The 27,621-nt window shown below is 42.4% G+C and overlaps 1 long non-coding RNA gene across 4 annotated transcripts in view; it reads right to left on the bottom strand.

Moving 5' to 3' along the window:
- LOC110359364 (uncharacterized) overlaps positions 1 to 21,433 on the bottom strand; it is a 75,765-nt gene extending 54,332 nt beyond the window's left edge. Inside the window, exon 1 of one of the 4 annotated variants that reach the window (XR_010467890.1) lies at positions 20,744 to 21,433. This is a non-coding gene — a long non-coding RNA (uncharacterized LOC110359364). The remainder of the gene's footprint in view (positions 1 to 20,743) is intronic. The other 3 variants (XR_010467891.1, XR_010467892.1, XR_010467889.1) reach the window with 3 other exon arrangements.
- Positions 21,434 to 27,621: the final 6,188 nt, after the last annotated feature.

Raw genomic sequence — 27,621 nt, 5'->3', positions numbered from 1 at the left:
GGGGAGAAGACCCAAATGTATGAAACGTGAGAGGTCATGGAAAGGAAAGGAGAAAGTAGGAAAAGCCTGCACATGGGTGGTCCTGAGGAAGTCAGGGGAAAGAAGATTTAAGAGCACAAAACAAGTTTTATTCCTAGCACAGTCAGTTAAGGACAGGAACATTCTTCTGTAATGCATTTTAGGTTAAGCAAGGTATATCTAAAACACACTGAGCACATGATGTCAGTTGAGCAAACTGGCCTGATACTCCACTAAGCGGAGTTTGGATTATGAAGCAATTAACTAAATAAAGGTGTTTAAAACCAGTAAGCTGAACTTGGCATTCTTCTCCAATTTTTTATGGAGGTTTACAGAGCTCTGTACTTATAGCAAAGCACTGACAGAGGTAGAGCACCCAGATGCTATTGAAGAGAGAGGGACACTTCTTGTGGTCATCAGTGTGAGGTCAGATCCTGGTACTCTGTAGCCTCTTTCACACTTCCCAATGCTCCTTTCAAAATAGTGATACCACTGTGTTCCTAGAAAATATCAGAAGATCAACACAGAGATGCTGCAACAAACAGTATTTCTTGTTTCCACACAGTTCTTGCCCCCAGGGCTACAGATCATTTAATGGGGGAATTGGTTATTTCAAAATGAACTGTTCATTACAGTATTTTCATTGACAGTTCAGTGAAACTGTCAGCTCTCCTCTCTCTAATTGCTTTTGATCAACAAAAGAAGAACATGCACCCTTAAAAGAAAATTATTTTGATGCAGCTGGAATGGCTTCCTCTTTAAAGACTGACATGTAAAAGAGCAAACAACAGACAATAATGAGAAGAGAAAGAAAGGGGAAAAATGTTTAACACGTTTTCCCAGTCACTTGTTACTTCAGTATTTCTGCATACAAATGCAGTTACTCCCAAGGAAAATTTTTTGTGTCCTTCAGCAACCTCTGCCAGAAGAAGAATTTGTTCAGATTGTCTCCTGCTAGCACTCAAGAAGAAGCCGATTCTCAAGTATTTACAGGGGAGTAAGTTGTTAGCTTGTGTTGCATGAGTCAGGTTTCTCAGTGGTGCCATTCATTCAAGCCACAGAGATTAACTTGGATATACAGTCCAGTAAAACCCTGCATGGAATACACATAATTGATTTTAAGCTACAGCTCTAGTGATAACATAAGTAGCAGCCGTGTAATCCTAAACTCTAATGGAAAGCGTGATCTGTCAGCACTCAGGTTTTAACAGATTTCTGTAAAGCACCTTGCACAAAAAAAGCTTGGTCCCTAGTTGATGATTCATTGAGCATTAGTATGTCACATGAAAACCAACTAATAACATGCTCCTTTAAAAATTAAATATTCATTTTCAGCCCACCTGTTTTTCCCAAATTCTGAAATATGTAAGGAAAAAAAAAACACACACACAAAAACAAACAAACAAAAACCCAAACAAAAACAACGACAAAAAACCAACGCCAAAAAACCCCACACCTTTAATTTCAGTTGCATTTTGGGATTAGAATAAAAGGAAAGCCTTGCACATTCAGAAAAAGCACAGGAAAGCCCCCAAACACTGGAGAGCCACCAGCTCGCTCCTTCATTGGAGCCTGGGGTCGTTATGGCTGTATGAGGCAGGATGGGGATTTGAGGCTGTTCACCTCCTGAGCCTTGGCTGCCCTTCCCTTCACCCTTCCCGGTGCTGCAGACCCCACTGCTCACAGCAGTACTCTGCAGGACCCCCATCTCAGCCATCAGCCCCCTCCTACCTCCCGGTTCAAGGCACCATCTCCCTTTCTAGGGCCAAGAGCACTGAGCTTTGCCTTCAGGAAAAGCCTCTACCAGAGAACAGGAGGGAGATTTCCAAAAGGATTGTGCTGGTGAGAGTCACCATTTGATTCCTAGCTAGAAAAGTTAGATCTGATGTACAGGTGTCTCTGTTTAACACCGGCCGGCAACTAAGCACTGCCCAGATGCTCACTCACTCTCTCCCAGTGGGATGGGGGAGAGAATCAAAGGGGAAAATTGAGAAAACTCACTGTTTGAGATAAAGAGTTTAACAGGTAAAGCAAAAACCACATGCGCAAGCAAAGCAAAACAAGGAATTCATTCACCACTTGCCATGGGCAGGCAGGTGTTCAACCATCTCCAGGGAAGATGGGTTGATGAGGTGGTGTGAGAAGCAGAAAAGGCCGTGGCTTTATGTGAGCACTGCTCAGCAGTAATTGAAACATCCCTGTGTTATCAGTACTGTTTCCAGCACAAATCTAAAACATAGCCCCATACTAGCTACAATGAAGGAAATTAACTCTATCTCAGCTCAAACCAGCACAATAAGCTCAGGAAAAACAAAGCAGCAAGACCAATTGCTGAGCACATCTGGTTCAGACGACAGTGTGCTCTTTGCAAAGAACATGTCTGCACACTGGGTAGGCTGACCACCATTATGCTGCTTTTTTCTAATGAGGGCCTTGATTTCTGAACATTCATGATTATAATTGATTTGGTTTGTTTTTTAAAAATACTCCTGTATGTAATGTACATTTTCTGCTAGCCAAAATAGTCACCCTTGGGATTTCAGCAGAATATGTGAATGCTTTGGGGACCAAATCACTCAGATGAACATACCTAAATATAGCTTTAAAAGCTTAACTTCTAACATGCCAGTTTGAAAATTGCAGCCACCTTCTTCCTGGTTATAAATAGCAGCTGTGAAAAAATAAAGATGACAGGCACTGTCCCTTAGGCAGAAAGAGCTTGTTTTGGCAGCCAAAACAGCATCTTCCAAGAGCTATGGAGGATATCTGTGTTTAGCTGTGAGACATGAACCAACTCAACATGAAGTAGGGAGCCTGGGAAGATACCTTGGTTTGTCATGTCAAATCCAAGTGTCATGGGAAATTCCAGTCCCAATTTAACCCACTATTTCAAACAGCTGTTGCTCAGGCATGCTAAAGCCTTTGAAGTCAAACTGCAGACCCCAAAATAGCAGAAGGAAAGCAGGAGCACCCAACACCTCCTTGACAGCCTCTGCCAGCTCCATCTGCCCTCTGCATTTTCCCAATACATTTCCTTCTTCTGGAGAAACACTGAGATTTACAAAAATCACACTGGGCTTCACATGATCACATTTTCCTCATGGCCTTGAAGAAGACAAGATGGAGACACAGGGATTATGCTGTACCTTTGCAGTGCTGCCTTTGCCCAGTCTCTAAATGATCAATCCATGGGAGGTTTACATTGTATATCAGGAAAAATTTCTTCATGGAAAGGGCTGTCAGGCATTGGAACAGGCTACCCAGCGAAGTGGTAGATTCACCATCCCTAGAGGTGTTTAAAAGACTCATAGAGGTTGTGCTTAGGGATGTGGTTTAGTGGTGGACTTGGCAGTGCTAGATTTATGGCTGGACTTGGTGATTTTAACAGACTTTTCCAATAATTCTATGATTCTATAAGTGTAAGACCTTCAGGAACCCACAGAGACCACATGCCGTGTCAAATACTGCAGCAATAGCAAACTTTTTTGCTTTCTGATGGTTTAATTTTTTTTTTCTTCCTTGCTCTATAACTCCCCTAGAAACATCCCCATCAGATTTCTTCTAATTTTAGATTTTTTTTTCTATCTATCAGATTTCGGTTATTTTCACTCCTGTGTTCCTAATGTAGCTTGAAATTAATACAGTCTTTTTATTTATGTATCAGCTTCCTCAATGATGTATGCACAGTTTGAGGAGAGAAATAATTACAGGCTCTTGCAGAAGAGTACGACAGGCTGGTGTCATTACGTCCCAGGCAAACTCCAGCTTTGTTTGGAACTTGCGGCATATGGGATTTTTTTTTTAAAGACGTTTGATCTCAACGTTGTTTCTCTATACACCATAATAATTTAAATCAGATCAGGATGCAGGCAGTTTTGTACTGTTCCTAAGCGATGCATGCAGTGCCTTGTGCAGCATCAGAAATCACAGAAAAAAAGGGTTGAGCCAACATGTCCCTGCTGCCCACTGGACAGGGCAGTCCCTCATCAAGGGATTTTTGAGCCCAGATAAGGAACAGGAATGTTTTGACTAATATTTTAATCAAAACCACTCCAAATGAATGCATCCAAAATGAAGCAATTAAGATACAAATTTCAGGAGAAAAAAACAAACCAACAAACAAACAAACAAAAAACAATCGAAAACCAAACCAACCAAACAAAACAAAACAAAAAAACCCAAACAACTGTGTCCCCTTTGCAATGACCCCACTCTTGCACCTGTTACATATCAAACCATGGATAACTCACTTCTTGCCAGAAAAAAGCTGTTAAACCTTAATATTTGGTAAACCTGATACTTGAGAGAAGAGGCTCAGCTGTGACACACTGGAGCCAGCAATGGCTGCAGATTTTATATGGTAAAGATTGCAAATGAGGAGAAAACAAAGGGGTGTCTGACCTGAGGCAGCTGCTGAACAGCAATAAAAAGAGGAAAAGGATCAAAACTTTCGAGTGTCTTTCTAGTGGCTTTTGGTGGGGTATCTTGCTGTGGTCCCTGAATATTTGGATAGAAGTTTTGGGTAGAAAAAGTAGTGTTAATAAAATTAATGTGAATTTTATTTAAAAATAAAAGAAAGAAAAAAAAGCTCACCTCATCTCATCAGTTTCTCTGAGGGTGCTGTGGTTGAGACTAAGTCTGTCAGGGACGTGGCTTTCCCACACTACCCATGCAATGAAACTTCAGAGCTGCTGTGATCTCTGGTCTTTCCACCAAAAAAGAGAAGGTAGGTGAAAGCCCACAGTGGAGAGAACATGGCAGAAAAGCAAAAAAGCCCTCAAACTTTCAAAACATATGAAGCCTGCTTTTTGTACAAAACAGAGCCCCATCCAGAGATGCTACGTCTGTTTGTTTTGTAGGAGGGCTTTTAATATACTTCTTGACGCAACTGGGGTTTAGCCTTTTCATTTGTCATTTCCATTCACAGCTACATTCAGTTTCCATTGAAGAATATTTTTTGAATCTTCATAATCTGTTCATTGTACAGATGACATGTATAATAGGAATAAAGGCAGGAAAGATAGAAACAGTTGCCTATGAAAATGAGACATTTTAGTTCCATTTAAATACTGTGGCACTTAGTATTATTTAAATAAGGCAGCGGTTTTTGTTTAACATGGTTATTAGTTTTTCTTTTCCTAAAATAAATTTTGAATTGCAGTCTGGATACTAAACCAGGACTATTCTGAGCACTCTCAGTAGTACACTCTGTCCAGTGGGATATTGCACAAACTCATGGCTTAAAGACCTTTTTAAGTGTATAAGTTGGTAAATTGGGATGGTGCTCGTTTTACCTAGGTGTAGACTAGATTAAACCAAATTAGTCATCTAGGTTTCCTCCTCTGGCAAAGGGGAAAGAGAGCATCTCCAAATGGCAGTGTTACGTCCTTAAATGTTTAAAATTTATGGGTTAAATAGCCTTCTGCAGGTAGCTCTCTCCCTGCTCTGAGCATGGAGCAGGAACTGGAAAGTACTTTTGGCAACTGTACTTACTAACAGACGAATAAAAATAGAGACATGAGCTCGTACCTTAGTAATCTTTTGAAATTAAAGCTAAGTCTTTAGTTTGTTAGCTTTGGCGTGAACTGTTGCACTAATTACTAGGAAAAACAGCTGCTATATTTCAGGAAACAAACAAATAAGCATGGAAATAGTAGAACATGCAGCACTTCAACAACTGTTTCAGGTAAGTAGTTTTATATACAATGGTAGATCAGAAACCAATTTGAAGAGAGGGGGGAAAAAAATTACTCTTTGTAGTCTGTACAATTTCAATCCGATAAGAAGCTGTGTTAAAACTTTAGTTGATTTGGTTCTACTCTGGAAAGTATATAAAAACATCTCAGAGGGAATACTCATTACACTACCAGCAGCAATAAAAACACTTCTTAGCTGACCAACAGAGCAATTTTAGAGAAATAACTACAAAGGTACCGAGCAGAAAACAAAAGTGGATGGATTTTTCTTACTTTTACACAAAAAGCTCACTAGATAAGTCAAGTTGGAAACTTAGGGCTCCTTAAGGTTGCAGACCTCTCCATTTAGCCGGAGGTAGGACCCGTGCTGCACTGTGTGTTCTCCCACATATTAATTAGTCATCTAGGAAAAAGAAAGATTGGAAACAGGCTTTGCTGAATGGCACTGAGAGGCACTGGAAACCACATGATAACTTAGGGGACACATAGTAAAATGCCTGAGACAAAAAACAAGGGGCATTGGACCTTTGATTCAACCCAAGAGGGTGGCTTCTGTAGTGGTTCCAAAGAGCTCACTCCTCAGGTCTGGAGCAAGCCTTGATCCCTTTCTATGACTGCAAAGTTCACAATGACTTCTTCTGGGAATATCAAGAAGAAATTGCCACAGAAACACAAACGCTGTATCCCTACCCCACAGCATCCCCTGGGCAGTTTGGTGGTGTGCCCCATGGCCCCTCACACAAAGACCCTTTGTTTCATTAAAAAGAGAGTGTTGAATTTCACCCCCATCTCAACATGAAATCTCTCTGCCATGTTTTATTTCCTTTCACTTACAAGGCAGGACAAAAATGTCTGCAGTACATTCAACCCAAGCTAGCACAATTACATATTTGAAGAGGAGATGTTGAACATTAAGATTGTTCTGACTGTAAAACGATCTTACTTTTTGCTGAAATCAGTATTCATAACAAGAACAACAAAAAAGCTGTATTTCAATGTGATATTTTGTAAAATGATAATACGGTGATGGCCATATGATTACTGCAAAAGTTGTACTATTAAATTATTTAGGATATGCAGAGCTTTTGAAATATACTGGGTTTGTTCCTTTCAGTAAGACTGCTAACACTTTCTTTTAAATTGTTCATTTTACATTAATGCATTCCTTTTACAAAATCCCTTCTTCTGCTACTACTAGAAGGAAGTTCAGTTGGGCCAATTTGCTTTCTCTGCACTGTTTGTTGTTGTACATCCTTCCACTGTGTCTCTGCAGTCATCCTCTCTCTGGATGAAAAGTTGGTTTGTTTTTTTTCTGTTATATTTCCTGGAGATCTTTTCCTGCTCTCATTAATTTTTATTACCCACTTCAGAGCACTCTCTGCTCTGCCAAACAACAGGCAAATAGAACAGGGAGCTGCATTTCTGGTAAGGTGGACAGCAAATTCCTCGAAAGGAAAAATAACAATGCCATGTTATTTTTTTTCCATTCTGTCCTTTACACAATCTGTCTCTTGGGTGGTTGTTTTTAAATCCCTAAGTATATTGGCTAGGGGTTTTCTGTGATCTGTCGACAGTCACATCTAGCATTTTCCCTCTGTACTGCCTGTAAATTAATCCGGCATTCCCTGGGGCAAATCCATCATTCAAATAATTCCTGTCAGCAGCTCGTGAAGGTCTTGGCCAGCTCACCAGTGCAAGCACTGATCCCAGACCTCGTCACCTCGGCAGACACACAGCTGCTCGGTGCCACACTGGGCTGGGTCCTGTCCCGGAGCGAGGGCCAGGCCACCCTGAGGCACGAAGCCGTTATGAATTTTGTCTATCAGCAGGAGGCACACTCAAGGCTTGATCTCATTCATCACCCAGGAAGGGCAGAAGTACTTTTTGCCTCCACTGTGTGCTCTAACCTGAATGGCTCGTTCTCCCCCTCGCACATACCAAAACACAAGACTGTTAGTTAATTGCTCTTCCCAATCTGCCTGCTCTAAGGGGAAATAGCTACTGCCAATGAATAATAAATTGTACATTTGCATATTTTCACTTTTTCTTCTCTAACTTAAATATTTGATGTAATTTCCACACTATGGATCTGATTTTTTTTTTCCATTCCTTCTTTAGATAATTAATACATGGAGCAAATAACTCTGTGGCTCACCTACAGAAGGTGGAAGTGCTGATCTGCTGAACAGTACCAGTTTCAAAACCAATTATTCTCTTTCCCTCATGATTAGAAGAAAAAGGTCACAAGAAAGTCTATTTGCTTTGCCTACTGTCTACCTCCTCTATTTAAGATGAGGTACATCCACAAAGCTACTCTGATGGAGATCCTTCCCTCTGGGCTCATAGAAAGGACATTGCCATGTCCTGAGGAGCCCTTTCACTTGGGAAAGCCAGGACATGGCAACCACCAAAGGATAGATATTGGACTTGCTTCAAGCCTCAAAGTATTGACTTTGGGCAACACAGCCTCAGCGAGATGAAGGAGCATCCTCATGGGGAAAGCAAATCCTACCTGGCTGGCTGAGTGCAAAACATGATGGAAACAATGCCCTCATCAGTATGGTTTTTACCTGAATACCACTGAGGCAAAGCTCAACTAAACAACATATAGGCTTGGCCTCAAGTAACTAACAGTATTATAAGAAAAATCATCTTCACTGGAACTTTTACATTATTGGAGCTGTTTCAGTGCTAAACACTGTGAGATGCTCCCACCCCAAAAGAGACAATTACCCTTCCTTGCAGGACATAAAATTTGTTTTCTTCTCTCTTAAAAAGCTTCTTAAAGGGTAATATCTGAGAGTAATTAATATTCTAGTTTATCTACAGACAGCTTGAGTAAAGACAAATGTATTTTACAATGGTTGAGAGAATCCAGAAAGCAGTTCAATGTCAACTTTTCTGCTCAGGGAATCCAACCTTGCTGGTTAAATATCAACAAGCATACTGAAGATACGTAACTCTTGGTAAATGGTAAAGCTCTTTATATTGTAAGTGTAATTTTGATGATGACTACTGTGCCATTAATTAAAAACCACACTGTCATTGTGTTTAAAGTAGGCAAAGTGCTGAGCTGACAGTGTTGGAAGCTAAACTTTATTCAGAGATGCCTTATGGAGACACAAGTGCAGCATCAGCTCCTGCAAACTGGCTCATCTCCATGTTTCCACATCTATCTGGCCAGACTGCGGCTTTCAGAGCATGAAAAAATCCTTCCTTTGCTCATCCCTGGTCTCACTGACAAAATAGGGAGCAGCAGAGCACTTCTTCAATATCAGCTTTTGCAAGGAGCTTGACTGGTGGTAGAATAACTTACTTGACTCTGTGTCCCATGATTGTAACAGCTATGGATGAATAGAGGCACAGCAACCTTCCCCCTAACCCATCCACAGGAAAGTCATTTTGCTGTCATCTCATGCTTTGCCTCTCCCAAATCCTGCTGCTGGACATCCCTGTATCACCTTATAACTTGCTTACTGATGTAACTCATATCTCTATTTCTGCTTATCAGACACAGCATGCTTTTTTGTATTCTTCTCATAACAAACCAATGAGAATAAAACCTGAAAGTTAACTATTAACTTGCCCGACTAAGAAAGACAATTAAAAGACATGTACCAAGGACCAGCAGGATACAACACCAGCTTCCACTGCTTCTCCATCTGCACCAGGTCACCCTGGGTTTGCCACGCTCACCACTGAAGCACGGCCATATCACAGCTCTGGAAGGAGAGCAAGGTGGGCACAGCTGGGGAGGGCACCCCCATCTCACGGCTGCACCCCAAGCAACCTCCTCAGGCAGGGCTGGGGGAGCTGTGCCAGCCCCTGGCCGACATCCAGGAGCAGCTTTCACCACATGCAACGGCAAAGTGCTTCAGCATTTGCATTGTTCGCATTTGTGTGACCAAGGCTAATTTACTGCTTAATGAGGTCTCATTGAGAAGCAGTCTTTCTCTCCACAGAAAAGATCAGTGATACCAGACATGACCAGCACAAGCAGGGGTGCAGGGAGGGCAGTAAGTATCTACGCTCTGAATAAAATGTTATCAGAGGAGATTTTTTCTCCTCTTCTGAGTAATAAATCGTTATTTAATTATAACTTAGCAATAGCAATAAATGTTTAAATACAATACAAAAATTGTAGATTAATTAAAATCCACTTGATTAAAAATATTTGAAGGTTGATAATTTGCAACCAATTTTCTGTTTCATAAATTGTGTTCTCCAAGTTGTTTACAAAAATCAATTGGCACTTAATTAACCTTATGCCGTTGTCCCATTCAATCAAAACTAAAAGAACTTTGGACATTCAATCCCACCTGTTAACAACCCTGTCAAACCAAATAACCAAAGCCCCAACTACATTTTCATAACGAAATTTCCTGTGAACAGGTCCCCAACATGTTGTAAAATGATAATCACACAGAAGAAGTCAGATTTATCCTGGGGGACAAGGGAGGGCACTGCTGTCTTGTAAGACTGCTCCAGAATTGTGTGAGGAGATGGTGGTCCTCTGTGCTGCTCTTTACATGGCTACAATCTCTCCAAAGGTGAAGAAGGCTCACTCAACCACTGCTGCAGAAGATTCATTCCCAAAGGGAATGTGTACTAAGGAGCAAAACGAAACAACTCAAGCCATGGGATTCCATCTTTAAACTGAAAAAAAGCCAAAACATAACCAACAACAAACAACAACAACAAAAAACACAAGAAACAGCAACAAAAACAAACACACACACACAAAACCAAACAAACAAACAAACAAAAATGCCAAAAAACCACAACCAAACAAACAAAAAAAAACCCTGAAAGTCTCACAGGAGAGCAGGAATAAGAAGTCACAACTGTGGCAAAGTTATGGCAGCTAAGACTGTCTCATTTATGAGACTTTGAGATGACAAATAAAATATATCTCTACAATACAAGCAGGCAAATGTGATGCCTGCTAAGGATAATGAAAGATGTAGCACCCCAGGCATAATCCCAGCACACGGAATCTGGCAGCCCTCTGACCTTGTCCTTATGTTTGTCTGTTAAAGCAGCTGATGGACAGTCTGAGTTGTTTGAGGGGGTCACAACTGAGCTGCTGGCCTGGAGACCACCTTCATGGAACATCTCATGCTTTTCCCAGTGACCAGGACTGCAGTCCCACCAGCTGCATCTGAAGATGAGAGGATGTGCAGACCCTCCGCCCACCCAGTCAGAAACTGTCCCTCACCCGTGCATGAAGGACATTGGCAGTACTGAGAGCCACATACCAAGCAATAAGCTTAATGACAGAGGAACATATTTTTAAAAAACACTAAGATGGAAAGGCTTTCCCAACAAAATGCTGTCTGTCAGCCTCAGTCAATTAGCATTACAACTGAAATCTGTTTATAAATATGTCACATTTTTCTATCTCACAGAACATTTGGGAACATTACAGAGTCCTCAGACACTTTCCCTGAAAAGCAGCCGGCAGAAATGTTCACATTTTCCATAACAGACTGGAGAAAAAGATAAAGGCATGGGTAATGTGTTATTATAGAGTTTATGGGCATTTTTCACAGCAACATTGGGTCAGTATAAAATATAGGAGAATGACCTGGGTGTGGACCAGAAGTTGTCCTGGAAGGCAGTTGCTATGTCCATAAAACAGAGATGACAACCCATCACCAATAATCCCTCACATAAATTTGTTAATTATTTTCTGTCACACAAAGCCAAGAGAGTACAAATACCAGAGAAAACACTTCCCAAGCAGAGAGTTATGGACCCATATAACCCCATCTAAGCATCTGCAGGCAGAGACGCAACCACTTTGCATTCATAACAACCAGAACCTCCAGGCAACGAGTCTTCAGGGTTGATGTGAGCTAAAATATAGTCCAATTTCCTCAGCTTTCAAAGGTGCTGGAATTTGGAGTTTTCTTTCTTGGTGCCACTTTCTGTCTGGGAGAAAAATGACACCTTCCTTCAGAGTGGACCTGGCACCTCAGTCATGCCCAGAAATCCACTAAAACGAACTTGGCAGTGTTAGGTTAATGGTTGGACTCTATGATCTTGAAGGTCTTTTTCCAACCAAAATGATTTTATGAAATAAGGAAGTTTTGGAACACACTTCTGTCCACAATACTGCAGGATGGTAGCTGGAGAGGTGTGCCTACAACATATTTTCTAACCTGCTCTGGCTATGGTTAATTAACAGGAAAAAGAATCGTGCTAGTGACTCTGAGCGTCACATGGATGTTTTAAGCATTTAAAGCCAGCAACGTCTGCAGCAACACATGATGTGTATTTGGAGGGGCTGGAGAGAAAGGCTTCAAGCTTGGCATGCTGAGCTGAATGAAAGCCCTGTGACACTTTCAGGCCCCAGCAGCTTTTGACAGAGATAAAGTCAAATGGTGAATGGCATCCTCTTCTGCCAGAAGAATGTGCGAAACATAGACAAGAGTTCCTGAGTAGGAGGGGAGTCTATGCCTTAGAGGTGTAAAAGCCCGAGATACGACCTTGGCTCTGTCTGATGGCCGTCATAAAACATGCAGAGACAAGAGCATCGCTAGGACCTCTGCTGAAGAGTACTGAATTAAGATAATTGGCGAGACTAAAAGAGCAGCTGCAAATATGAAAATGAAAATCACTGCTCTGATCTGCCACTTAACTGGAAGACAACTCCAAGATGGTGCTTCATCCACAAACCTACTGAGCCTAGAGCCTCGGACATTACAGATCAGCCTGTCAAAAAGTCAAGCAGTCAATTTTAAGGAAGGGAATTTTTAAAATAATGGGTTTATTATTTTAATTTGCTTCCTCCTTAGTGAGATTTATTTTTAAAGGAAGAATTAAAATTCTGCTAAATTTTCCCCTTTGTCTATGTATTCAGTCATGTGGGAAAGGCATTACAGCCGACTTCAGCCAGGGCCAGACCCTGTCAGAGCTGAAAGGCACAAGCTGGTCACTGGCTCCATGTTCCCACAGCTGTTCTTGGGTCAGGGCTGGGGATGCTGCTGCCACACGGTGCATCAGGTCAGCCCGTGGGTCTGACCAGGCATAAACCTGGGCATATTCATTTGCTGTGTTAGGTTTTGGTGTGTTCCTCAAAACCCGAAGCCAATGTACTGCAGAGTGGCACAGCAGTGCAGCTGCTGACACCAGCACAGGGAGGAGATGGGAGCACCAGGGTGGAAAGGGCAGACCCAGCCCTCCGAAGGCAGCAGAGTCTTACATCTGCTTAAACATGTCAAGGTAGGCTCAGGCAATATTGGAGAAGACGGAGACACTCAGACTTTGGATGTAAAGGAAAACCCTTAAACATTCTCCTCACTTAAACCAAGCAACCAACTGAATGTGATCCCATTGCTTATGCGATGAAAACTGAGTGTTACAAGAGCTTGAAACACAAAAGAAATACCAGAGGAAGGTTCAATAAGGACAAGTACCACACAAGTGTGTTCAGCTGAGAGTTAAATGCATTGGCTGCCAGTGACTTTACTGTGTGTCTGTGTATACATATTTTCCTGCTTTTGTGTATAAAGCATGTGAGGGTACCTGGGGGCAATATTTTAGGTGATGGGCACAAGGCATGCTCAAAAGGCAGACCTGAAAATAGGATTTAATTGTATTTTTCAACTCATTTTATTATCTCAGCACCAGAGGCCGAGATGGGGATAGGCATGGATTAACTGACCCAAACCTTTTCTTTAGTGCTGTTCTGTATTTAATAATATATTAAAGAATCATCATTATCCAAGGTTTAGGTAATACATATGATCAAATTCTTTATGGAGTTGAAATACACCTTATGTGACAGTGACTAAGATATCCTTTCCATGACTTGTTTTCTTTCACTCACAAAATGAGTATAAAGACACATGTGTCTGTCCCTCAGGGAAGATATACCTTAGTATTTGTCAGATAGTTTTACCTTTTGGACAATATCTACTTCACTGTTTATACTATTATTTTTCATCTGATTCTTCCTTATTATTTTAGAGTTCTCATACTCTGCCTGGATGTATGTCTGGTACTCTCTCTTTTCAAGGGTATACAGATGATCACCAGTTTATTTTCACAAAATATATGGAGTGGTTATCTCTGCTAAATACCAAAACGGTATTCAATGAGGAGAATTAAGCTTATGAAAGAGATGTTAAGCCAATGTCAAAGATCTTTTAGGAAGACAGAACTTCTACGCAATAACAACATGGTTGGATTAACTTTACAACAAAAGGAAATTAGACTGGATTTCTACAGAGTCAGTTTTGTTATTCTAGCTAACAATATGATTAACATTGAATGAATTGTAAAGGCCTCATTCATGCTTCACTTAGCCCAAATTAATGTGACTGATTACTCAACCTTTCTGTTCTGGCAGAAATTCCCATGCCCACAAGGCTCGTTTATCTGGAGAGTCTCACTTTTAAGAGGACTGACCCCAGCCAGAAGGAAAGAGTAGCTGAAGTCTGCAGAGCTTTTAGACTTCATTGCGTTTTCCTCTGGACAACCAGCTCCAACTTCATGTTTAAGTGGATAAAAATCTACAGCCCCAGCTACTGTAGAAGATCCAGCTGGGCTCCCTTGCAGGCACATAGGTGTTTGACATATAATTACAGTAACATGAGGAATCATGCCTTCCTCAGGGTGGTTAATTTTTCTGTTCAATTACTACCGTGCTCCACATTGCCAGTTATCAGACTAGCCTAGATGGAGGCAAGTGCTAGGCTTGGGATTAGCTGCAAAACCTCCTTGAGGAGTGTCCCTGACTCCTCAAGGAGCTGTGAATTATAAGCTGCTGATGAATAACCTCTTTCTGCCAAGCACCTGAGGAACCTGAGAAGACCATATGGGCTGTGAAAATGACAATATGCACATCAAGCGCTGTTCATGTTTGCTATGAGAAAACAAGTCAGTGCGGACTGACATCAATGTCAGCACAATGAAGGCTGCACAAAAAACCGCGAGCTGTAGATTTATCCTAAGAGGCAGGAAACCAGCCAGAGGCAGGTAATTCCCATTCCTCCCACTTCCCCCACCGCATCACGTCAGTAACGCTCTCTCACTGGAGCAACCCACAGCCAAAACATAATCAACATGAAAAGCCTTGATTTTTTTTTTCCTCTTTATCCTCATGTAGGTGCAATACAGATGAAAACTAGAGGCAGTGGAAACAGTCCGTGGGCACACGCAGAAGCAGGCAGACAGCTTTCCATGGTGCTCACTTCTGAAGTAGACAGGTGCCTTTTTGCAGAACCAAGACAAGCATCTTCCTCCACTTATGGCAACTGGTTGTGGTGTTACAGAAAAAGCCTACCCTTTGCCACCAATCCTCCTCATCAGGAGCTCACATACTCCTTACGTTATCCCTCAAAAGCCTTCCATGTCTAGCCAGAGGAAACTGCCTTTCATAAGCCCACAGAGGAGGCATCCACAACGCTTTGTGGTTTCAAGATCTGGTAACACTTGAATCCAACTCCCAGCCCCCATTAAAGACAAAACAAAACAAAACACAAAACAAAACAACACACACACACACATACACACACACAAAAACACACACAAAAACACACACACACACAAACCCAACCAAGCAAACAAACAAAAAAAACCCACCAAACTTCAGCTGGATTTCTGAAACCAGACTTTCTGGTAAACAGAGTCCTGACTTTATCCTTACGCATTCATGGCTGACTCGAAGGGAAACCACTAATGACCTAGCTATGTTGTGCTGCCAAGGTGCTCCTCGGGTTATTGGCATTGTCAAGTGGTAACCCTATCAACCACCCTCCAACTTCTGTCTCTAAACCACCAGAAAAATGATGATACTCTCTTAAATGGCACTGATTCTCCAGCTGGACCAAGTGCAGACCAGCCCCAGGCTCCACTCCTGCAAGCACTTTGGGCTTACATGTTTAAATGAAAGGCAGTGAGCAAATATGGGGAGGACCAGCACTGTCGTTTTAGGGACCAAGCAAGGGAGGTGGCTGACCCAAGCACAACCTGGAGGGCATGAAATGGGAGCAAATGCACTGAGTAAAACTATCTGCAGCTTACCTGGCTTCTGCTATTTCCCGGCAATGTGCTGGGAGTGAGGCACTGGGTATGTCTCACAGGAGCCAGAGGAAGCCAGGGAGGCATAGAGGGAGAAGGACTGAAGAAGGCTCTGTGGGTGGGAGAGGAAGAGAGCAGGCCACTCAGATATCCAGAATGAACACCAAACACAGCTAAGGAAGTCCTAATATTGTCATGTTACTTCCATTTTTAAAGACACACAAAGAAGTTAAATGCTTTACACAGTACAGGGAGGTTTATCTAAGCTTGAGAACATGATATGGATCCTATCACTGGGAGAGTGAAAGCAGCACCTCCATTTTCAGTGGACTTGCCCAAGAAGAATGGCTGAAGGAAGTGGTTCAGATATTAGTCATTAAGCAAATTACTTCTAATACAATACTTTACACAATAAACTAGGTAAATCTTAACTGTTACATTACTTCAGATGGACAAAATCCAAAACCGATATCATAGAGAAGCTTGACATAAAACCAATTATTGCTGGCTGCAAAACACATGCATGTTTTGAAGGCCTTTAATCTTTCAGAACATGTGACAGAACCTTTTCCTTGCAACACACTTCAAACTGAGACGATCCGTCTATGGGGTCATGATTCTGAACACTGGCACATGCTACAGACAATTTGGCTCAGTAAAAAAAAACTCTGTTCCTTCACACAGATGACTGGTTTGAGCAGTCGAAACCACCACTCCAGTCTATTTTCATAAACGCATGTCAGAAGCACAAAAGAATTAGTGAACGCCTTCTCTAAATTGGATGCAGTCATCACCACCGGTAGCTCCTGCAGGACAGTGTATGAGTCTCCCAAAGGTCCTTCAGGCATCTGCAAAGCACATGTCTGCAGCAACCAGAACCAAACCAAATCCCCGCTGAGCCCTCTAAGAGGAACAAGAGAAGAATGAGGAAGCATCCTAATATACTTGCTGGCACAACTCTATCAGAGCTTCATTTTTATTACCATCATGTAGATTATGTCTGCAAAAGAAAATAAAAAGGAAAGGAAAGGAAAAAGAAAAGCCTTCTCCAAGGATATGCATATAATTTTCATGGCAGAATAAGTCCTTGAGCCATGCAAAGGACAAAGCTGTGATAAAGCTAAAGCAGGATCACCACGTTTTTCAGCCCCACAATCTCTAAACATTTCATATCTAGCAACCACTGTATGCATTTTTAAAGGTAAAAATAATGAATTTTACAGAAATAAGCATTCATGCATACATATAATATAAGTTTAGCTCTTGGCTGGAAAAGAAGAGGCTTGTACACTACATTGGAAAGCCCTATGGCACAGAATACAGTTCCAGAATGAAAACAAAAAAGAAAACTCCGTTCTAATAGACTGTATTGTTATGGTTTGTTGTTAGCTAAGAGTGAATCTATGATTCATTTTAAAGTTTTGTCATTGGGACAGATATATGTAGTAGTCTGAGCAAGATACAGGAAAGGCAATCATATTTCTTTACTTGTTCTGTCTTTTGTGTTTTTGATGGTAGTTAATTCATCTGTAAACTTAAGTACTTGTACAAATGGTTTTGTAGAGCTTAATGCATTTAAGCCTTTGAAGACTATTATTTTGTGCAAAGAAAGGCATCTTCAAAGTGCCTGTACTGCAGATCATTGTTTTGATGATGTTGAAAACCAGTGAGATAGTTATACACCTTCCTGAGAAAGTACACAGATTAATGAGTGTTTCTAGAAACTAAGTAATAATAATAATATGGCACTCCAGCACCAAAAGGGTTGATATATAAGATTAATGCATTTTCTTACAAAACAGCACTAAAGGATTTGGGGAAAGCAGTGAAAGGACTCGGCTCCTGACAAGATAAATCTGATGTCAGAATCCTGGACAGGATATGTATGGGATTGATTTCACAACAGGACAAACATCTACAATAATTGATGTTGATGAAATACTATATATACAAATACACAGAAAACATCTGCACACTGCATTATATCCTATCTTTTACTAAATCTATCAGGTTCACCTGCTCTTTCTCACGTGCATACAGTTTTCCAGGCTGGCTGTTCGGAGGACAGAAGCCATTTACCAAAGGTGACTCTGCCAGCAAACCCCTCGGGATGGAGGAGAAGTGAGAGATCTCTGAGGCCTCCTGCCCACAACCCTTTGATCTCAGCTGCTTGTCCCCGCTTGGCAGGGGGCAGGTGCAGTGCAATGGCCCCGAGCCGGCCCCACTGTGCCACCGTGCCTCCTCCTGGCAGAGAAAGTGTGTAATTCCTGGGGCGAAGAACCTCCTATGGATGTCAGGGGAACAAAATGAAATGACTCCTGGCAGAATGCAGAGGAACACGGTGGATCTGCATGTCACTTGCAGAGTCAGGGATTGAAGGGCTGACAGGCAAACGCAACTGGGAGGAGGAGTAGGGACATACAGACACTCAGAGGTCTCCCGCCTTGTGAGCCAAACATATTGCTTTTGGCAAAAACATGATTAAGATTTGGTTACTAGGTACAAACAACCTTAGGATCCCCAAAAGAAAATGTGGTATTGTTCATGGAAGGAATAAAACACCAAATTATTTTTTGTCAGCACATACGTAAACCAGGCTGAGGCAGAACTAACATTTTACTTAATATTCTTTGTATCACAAATCTTTGTCTTATCTTGAGAGGGATCAAATATCCATGAACACGCTCAGCTGTGGTATCACAAACCAATAGGATTTCTGGTAAAATAAACATATGGAATAGGTTTCACAGAGCTTGTCTAATAAACCAGCAAATTCAGAACGGCTGCCGATGAACCCAGCTTTGCAGCTTCACTCTGAGATGGGACAGGGGGACACCTTGAATTCCAAGTGGGAATATTTGGTTGCCATGATCAACCGGCTCTTCTCCACATTCTCAATTGCTCATCCAGGAAGACGCAGGGTAGTACATTTTCCATGTTTTCGCAGGGGACAGGACAACAGAGTAAGGCAAGTTTGGCAGCTGCATGTCTGCTTGGACAACATTACCCAACAATCACTGTGTGCTGAGTAAGCCCTGGGGTTCAATCACTGAACTTGGGTCAAGTGCTACCACCAGCTGACTTCGAGCTCAGCACTGCTTGAATCTTCAGTAGCAAGCTGAATGACTAGTTAGACATCTGTTGTAACATCTTTGGTTGATTTCCAAGCAGCGCACAGCTGAACTCATCAAACACAGTAAAAAAAAGTGGCAGGAAGACAATCTCATCTTCCTTTAAACTCTTGGGGTTTTTCTCACCCTTCACTCTTCTGCTGCAAAACCAGAAATTATTGCCATCTTACAGACTGATTTTGAGAAATATCAATGCTTCCATACAATGCTCATGAACAGCCAAAAGACTAGTGGAAACTTTCACTGTAGTCTAGTAAAAATATTATCATGAATATCAGCCAGCCTGTTGTCAGTGCTAGCATACTTTCTCAAAACATGGGATGGACGGCTAGTGTTTAATGCCTTGTTCATCCTTTACCTTATCAAGAGAAACTGAAGTCAGTCTAAGAGCAGTAAGCTCATCACTTTAGTGAAAACCTATGTGTAGAGGAACCAAAGAAGCTAATACCTGGTTCTCGGCTGGGAAATTGATTGCAAAAAACTTCCATTATTGAGTTGGAGAGGGAATGCTTGGGAACTCTGTAAGGGCCCTGGTGTCTAGGAAATTAGAGTTAGACAAAGTAACTCCTCTGAAATGTGTTATCTTCACTAATAGCACAATAAGCTTTGATGGTCTTCATATTGGCAGCAAATGTCTCATGAAGTCTTTAAGCCATTTTTTTTTAATTCACAAGCAAGCCTCTAGTCCTTCCCTGCAGGCAAATTTTAAAGGCAAGTCAGCTTGTAGAGAGAATAAAGGCAAATAAAGTGTTCACTGGAAGTTTGGGAATTGGGTGTTTATGGTTGGTCTCAGGAAAGGACCATGGAGACAGCTGTAGGCAGCATCTTGAGGTGTTCATGCTTCAGGATGCATAGAGAACTCAGTTCGTCATTAATGGGAAGGCCCAGCGAGGACCCCACAGCATGTCCTTGACAGAATAACAAACAAAATAGTACATATTATAATAGCAAGAAGGATATGAATGGCTTCCTCTACCAAGGCACTATCCAGCTGACTGTAACAGCAGTTGATTTCAACCCAAAAACCTCCAATGCTCTCATTATAAAAGGCAGCCAGAATCCCAGCTGAGCTGCATATGCCTTCCAAACTCAGAGAAATGGGGACGAAACTTTCAGTGAGGTGATATTTCAGTAGGCTCTGCTGGTTGAAAAGAAATTTGCTATCAAGTCTGTGGCAAAATTCATAACATTAAAAAAAAAAGAAAAAGACCAAGTATATTACTTCTCCTAAGATCTTGAAAACTGGAATTATGACCACAGTCAAATAATTGCAATCAGCAAAGAATGAAGAAATTTTACAAGATGCTGCACAGAGACATAAACAGGAAGGAATCAAGAAACTGGGGAGACCTCATAGTATGAAGCTAGAAATATTCCACTAGCTGATGCAAATGAAGCTGCACTATTTTGTCTTGCTTGATAGCAAAACTGGCTGCTATTGCCACAGTCCTGAAAAAAAAGCTTGTGGGTCCAAAACCACATCTGCTAGATCAGTCGATACAGTTGGAAAACACAGATGATAACTGCTCCAGCCTCCAAGACTCACATTAGCAGTGACCAAGCCCAGTGCAGCTCCAAGAACCAGGCACGTACCCCTGCTGAGACTACCGGTGAGCCACAGGTCCCAGGTAGACCACACACCCCACAGCCCTTTGCCACAGATATCCCAAAACAGCTATGCAAGCCTGAGGGCAGCTCTGGACCAAAACGCCATAGCCATTTCTGAGGACCAGGCTCGCACAGTGTATGTTGACACGCCATTCCCCAGGCACACACCAGGCTCTTTGTCAGCAGCTTGGCTCGCTCAAGCCTGCCGAATGCACCCTGTGCCCTTTGCAGCTGTGCAGCCCCACGGGATGTTTCACTGACCTATATTCCCACGTGTGCACCTCGTCGAGCAGCACTGGTGCTGTGCAAGCCCCGTCACTCTCGCTCGTTGCAGCAGTTTTCCGCTGTGCCCGCTGATCGCATTGCACGCTGCAAAACAGGACCAGTCCCAGCACATCCTCAAGACTCAGATGAAAGCACAGATCTTTGGCTGAGTATTTCGGCGTCACCCCAACTCCAACACGCTCAACAAAGGGGGACAAGAGATGGAGTGGTACAGCTCAAATCACCAGATGTACAGCTGTGTCTGAACAGCAGCAGGCTAGTATGTCAGACACGGCAGAAGCTCACGGAAACAGGCCTATTAGACAGAAATCTAGGGCACTCTGCCAATTAAATTTTTAACCTCTAGGCATATTTAAATGCATTGAACATATTCAGCTTTTCCAGTTTTACTTGTTTTGCTACACCCAGTAATACCTGCATGTCACAGCACTGTCCATTTCTAAAGAGCAAAGTGCTTTATGCAGCTAGGAAAACATCTTTATAATCGTTTGTAAGTGGAGAAAAGTAGAGATTAAGTGCTGCAGAAGATCATACAGCAAGTCAAGGGAAAAGCCAGAAACAGAAGATATGGTTCCCAACTCACCATCCAATGCTGTGTCCAATGCATCACATTTCAGTTCAGGGACATTACCATATCTGCCACCTGCTCATAAAGTTGTATAAGTTCAGACAAAGGTGCTAAGTGTGCAGACTAAGGACGTGGGATTTTTAACTAAATGAACAGCCACTTTGCTCACAGTTGGGCTGTTTTCATTGATAAATTTATATACAGCCTAAGTCTTCATAGGCCACATTTTTATAAGCGTGCAGTTCCTGCATTTCAAAATCTATGAGAATATTTTTTTTTAAAAAAAGGAAAATAGTTTAATTTCCACAGTCTGTTTCCTCCTCCTCTCTGCTCTGAAGCAAAAGCACACTTTCATCCAACAGCACTCTGGGCTTTCTACATTGTCCTGAAGGACCCATCAAAACACACTTCAGCAGCACAGGACCTGCAGCTGGCCAGGCCCCAGAGGGATTTGGTCCTTCCATTTATGGTCACAAATTTTTGAATGGAGTTAAAGCTAAAAAAGTGAAATTCTTTCATTCCTCAGGTCAAACTAATTTGCCAAAACTTCCAAAAACTGCTTAATCATTTAAATCACAAATAACCAAGGGTGCTTTTTTCCCTTAGTCTGAACAGGGGAAGTACCAACAAAAGCACGCCAGGGGAAGCTCTGCAGTGTAGAAAACTCCAAAGTACAGCTCCCACTGGTTTTCAAAGGGATTTATGTCCTTTGGTCCCACAAATGCTTTTGAACACTTACTCCATCAATGCGTGCCTCTCTTTGCAAGCTCCACGCTGAGTGGCCCTGTCTTTAGGGGATGTCTGACTGCTTTCCTGATGTAATGCAAACAGAGAAGTGAAAGGGAGAGACAAAACTGACCTTACTTCAAGTCACAGAGCAGGGTCATCTGTGTGGATCAGTTCAATATAAGAATACCTACAAGTTAATATATTTTCACAGTGAATTTTGAGAGGATCAGGGAAGTAGAAACTACTTTTACACAGCCAGAACAAAAGTAACAGTCAAAAACAGGTGTTAAAAAGCCCCCAAAGCTGAAGAGTTTCCCTTATTATAGCTTCTTTTGACCATCATATTTTAATTTCGCACAGCTGCTCGGTGAGCTCCGTCTGACTTATATGCTCTAGCACCATCTAGCTTGTGCCTAAGGTAACTAAGCTCCATTATTTTCTCCTCAAGCAGGAAAATCCTTAATCATGTCACTTCCTTTAAGTACAACTGTATGTACTGTTATTTTCACATTATAATCCAAATGAAAGTAAAAATAGAGAGCACAAAGCAGATGCAGAAGTTAAAAAGGCTCCTTCACCGAGTACAAATTTAAAGTTTCATTTGCTTACATAAGGGTCCTTAGAGGAACTCATTAAAAAAACCCCACAAATAATGGGACAAAATAACACAATGACAATTCTCATTCCAAAGGAAAAACCACCAAAGAACACAAAAAACAGAGAGGAGTCACTGCTCATCACAGGCAAGCCTAATGGTCAGTACTGGGAACGGGTTTGCTCGTGGAGGATTGAGGTGGTACCCAGTGGCCTTTGTGTCCCACAGAACTCACCTTCCTGCACCCTCTGGCTCTCTGTCTTGCAGCTGCAAACAGCAGCTGGGGCTCAGACACAGGCAAAACAGGTGAGAAGAAAAACCTCCAGTAAAACATTCAGAGATGGGAGAGCAAATTATACAACATGAATCCATTTAATATTTCAGCTGACATAAACGCTCCTGCCCACATTCCTAAAACGAAATTCATAGTCAGGACAAATACAGGACAAATACACAGTTACACAAACTGTGATAAGAACCACCATTACGCTGTGGCAGATGTCAGAAGACATCTCCTGATACTTGTCACAAATGCCAACAGAGCTTTTGCAAGCTGTGATGGCTCTCTAGTCATGCCTTTGCAGGGCTTCTCAGCAATACTTATGGAGACCTTGCTTACATTTTGGGGTGGGTTACTAGCTGGCTTACCCACCTATCCCTGAAAAAGACCACGTAGATGAACCATCAGTCATATGGCACTGGCTTACACTGCAGCACCAAGCAGTGGAGGAAGCCAAGTTGACCCAAGTCAAATTCTCCTTCTCCAGGTCACTAATGGACAGATGAACGACAGCACCTTGGTCCTGGGGTGCCCACTACAGAGCTCCAGGAACCTGCTCGCAACAGACACTGTGTGTTTCTCACACATGGAACAACCATCGGCTTTCTGTTTGAGCGGCTTAGTTAGATCCACTGAAAGAAGAAAGGAAAAAAAAAGCAAGGCCTCCAGGATGAAGCACAGCACACGTATTGTTTGCAACGCATTGCACCAACTCTGTCACACAAGTGGCCATCTCCCTGCTCAGATATTCGGCACACTCTCTGAAAATGCAGGCATGGAAAGAGAGAAATGTTTGCTCCAGAGACATAAAAGGGTGGATATCTGCCCCCCATCTGGAGCCCCATCTGAACCAGAGCAGCTCAGCATGATGCAGCATTCGGTATAAGCAAATTCACACAGTTCTTGCTCTATACTGGCTATTTTCCTGCATTTGTTGCCAAAAACACAGGCTTATCTATTGAAGAGAAAGGATTAATATTCCAGGTTATGTTGAACGTGACATTTTAAAAACATAATGTGACTTGGCTACATTGAAGCAGGGCAACGCACTGACCCTATGTCCTGGGAGACTTCAGAGCCTGTGGTGCGAGCTCTGTTAGCACTGTTAAAGTAAATGTGGGAAATGTGCTTTTCAGCACATTTCAAAATGTAAAATCTTCCCAGAGGGGAGGCAGTAATTGAAGAGAGAACTGCACAGGAGACTCTGGAGGCTTTATCAAAATCCAGCTGGGCATATACCTGGAAAAGAAAATTGACACACGTCTCCATAAAGCCTGTAGGAAGAGGAAGCAAAGACAAAACATGCATGTGCCAGGATTTTATAACTCCACAATCCACAGAAGTGCTGTAAGTCAAATATTAATCGTAAGTGAAGTGACCTTGGGTCTCTGTTCCCTGTGTAGAACTTGTACTCCCAGATGTACTATGCAACAGTGGCCACTTTTCCTCCCTCCCAAGAGGATGAGCCAATGACTGCACTCAGCCAAGGGAGAACTTCACTTCTTCTGAGATAAGGACATTTATGTACTAGCCTTTTTGGAGAAACATGAACTTAATCCCTCAGCCAGTGAGATTTCACCCAACATGAAACTGTCTGTCACATCATCAGCATGATGCCTGTTGCTTCGAGAAACATTATTGGACTACGAAGGTCCTCCCAAGCTTACGTGAGCTGGCTCTTTGCCAGTCACTGAAAGGTGAGAACAGAGAAGAGCTCAGCTGTTGGCTTGGAGGCTGTTTTGCAATTTGGAAAATGTGGTTTCTGCTACTTGCTCTGCTGGGGCCCTCTTGGGTAACCTCAGGTACAGTAGTCTCAGCCTCTGCTGTCCCTAGTTCAGCCTGACAATTTACCACCTTGTCCCCACTTCAAGGTCATCTGAGCTGCCTGTCAGTCAAACTGCCAGTGATATATTGGTATTCTAAGGCACACCATGGCCAGTACTGGTTTACCTTAAACACTGTTCTGTTCAGGGCTAAGCCAACTTCATATCCCGGGTATTTACTTCTTCACAAACACTGTGAGTGAAAGCTTGCAATTGCCTCAAAAAGTAGAAATAACTACAACCTTTGTTGGCAGTGTAATGTGTTTCTGTTAAGCAAGGATTACGTTGCTTTCCTCTTTCCTGTGATGCATAGATGAAGGTACACAGCACATTTGGTTTCAGGTTTGATGCTGTCACCTCAGGAGAGGCAAGAGCCTGAATACAAAAACTCAATTTGTGATCTAACATTTAAGTTTAAAAGCTTCATTTTAAGGTTCCACAAATTTTCTTGACCTTCAAAAGGCAATCAAGCCCAACAAATGACTTCTGGAAACTGCCCATGGTGGGAAAACATGCAACCCTGGTTAGACACAGTTGAAATGAGTGGACTCATAAGCAGCAGCAGCTGAGCAAACCTCCACTGTTTTCTAAGGATTTTACTAAGCCCCTTAACTTTATATAACTTACTGATGGTCACAGTGCCTGTCACAAGTTGCTTAAACTAGAATTGTAACCCAGGTCATCACCACAACACATCAGGTAGCACCAAGGTGATGACACCACCACTTCATCAGAACTTCAGGACACCAGAGACAGAACATCAGAGCTTTAGGTTACCTCCACCTCCTCTGATAGCCTGGTGGGAATAGCTCTCTTCCATAAATGAGGTAGAGGATGAGTTTTACAGACCAACCATGTGTAATGTCACTGCAGTAGGTCACACTGAACTGGTGTTATCTCCCTCCTGAAGGAGAGCAGACAGGCCCTCAGGCCACGGCGTCTGCAACGCTGGCTTTGGCAGTGCTGGGGAACAGACGCAGCTCCTCCACCACAAAAGACTTTGGCAAAAAGGAGCCAGGGCAGGCATTAATTTGGGGATCATTGCCATTTTTGCTGGGATGTAGCTTTAGGGAGGAACTCAATGGGTTTGTTTTCCTGTCAGCAGCTTCATCACTAAATTAGCTGGCTAGTTACAAAATGGTGATGCCAAAAGCACAGCAACACAGGGAGCCTGGTCACAAGCAGGCATATCTAGACACCAAGCAAAACCTCTCCTTCTGTCTTAGCTGAAACATAGCTTTACTCATTTATGGGAAAAGCCCTTAAGGCTGTCAGTCAGGAGGCTTCAACTTAATTTTGCAAACATGTTGAGATCTCCAAGACTTGAATCTTTTTCATACAAGGCGGCAAAAAACACAGGCACCAGTCTCAGCAGTGACAGTGCCCTTCAGAGTGATTTCAAGATCCCTGGCCTAGAGCTACGCCGGGACAAACCATTTTCAAAAACTGCCTTTTCCTGCCTGCTGGTCGCAATACGCTCACAGAGGCAGAAAGCTCGTTACTGGCCCTAATCTAAAGCCTGTCCTTCCCAACTCGGTGTCCACACAACATGCCCACTCCAGCTTTTTACTGCCCAGGGGCCGGATCCCTCGGAGCGCTGCCACCCGGGGCAGGGAGCTCACGGGGTGCATGGCCAGAGCTCGTGACAGTGACAGGCAGCTCATGCACTGACGGCGTTTGGCAAGGCAGGATGATTTCACAGAGGACGCTCCATCTGTCACTGTGTTCTGCGGCAGAGCCTGACCTCACTAGCAGTAAGGAAGCCCCAGTAGATTAACATTTAATGATGCTTTCAGTTTCAGGCCTTGTAATTTTTCATCTTTCAGAGGGCAGACACAGAAGAGGAAGAAAATCATATATTATGTACAGCATATCGGTCTTCTGCTTGCAACCATCTCTTTTAATATGCTTGACTTTGACAGGTTTGATTTTTTTCCCCTTTTCTGCATTGAAAAAAATCAATTATTAAATATATTTTACTCCGGCAACAGAAGATCAGCTCCTTCTTGTATACACATACCATTCTTGTTTTGATTTGTGTAACCATGGTACATAATTTGGTTTAAATAAGTAAAGACAGGAGGTATGGTTCTCAGTAGCTGTCTGAACAGAAGCAAGGAAACTAAACTCCTTCCTCACTAAGACAGAGCAATTGAGATCCTTCAAGTCACTCTCTTTGTTGTCTTGAAAAATATGTTTAACCACATAACACAAAAATAAAACCTTAAGGGACAGTAAAGTGACCCAGAAATGCAGAGTTTTAATTATTTTCATTAATTAGTGGTGCTCATTTTGTATTTTCTGCTTGGGAAGCATTCGGCTTGTGCCCCTGTGCTGAGCAGCGCGTGTGGACGAAGCACCCAGAGGTCTGGTCTCCCCAGGGCCTCCTTCCTTCATCCACAAGGAAGGATCATTGCTGTTAAGTGGAGCACCAGCTGAAGTCAGTGAGACCATCCACAAGCACAGAAGCCCATTGAAGAAAAAGCATTACAGTATGAAAATTCACGAAATGCATATTCTCTGATGATTTGGGTTGTTATTCATAGGAAATTTTGAACTGGAAAAGGGATTTACATGAGAAAGCACCAGGACAAAAAGAAAGGAGAAACACAAAAGCCAGCAGAGAGATCCCAAGTTGCTGAATATTTCTGGAAGATAAGGGCATGAATTTTGAATTTGGGATGATATTTACCAGGAGACAGGCAACAGACAGATCCTTAAAGCAAGCAGATCACAAAGGAAAATGAAAAGACAACTACCAAGAGGGCAATTTATGCTGCTTTGGCCATGATGCTGTAGGGGGGAGGTAGATGGGAATGTAGGAGGCTACAGAGGAAGAGCACCAACTGAGTGCCATTA

Source organism: Columba livia, chromosome 1 (assembly GCF_036013475.1).
Source record: "Columba livia isolate bColLiv1 breed racing homer chromosome 1, bColLiv1.pat.W.v2, whole genome shotgun sequence".
NCBI lineage: Eukaryota > Metazoa > Chordata > Aves > Columbiformes > Columbidae > Columba > Columba livia.
The sequence above is the reverse complement of the archived record's forward strand: the minus strand, read 5'-3'. Positions and strand labels throughout refer to the sequence as shown.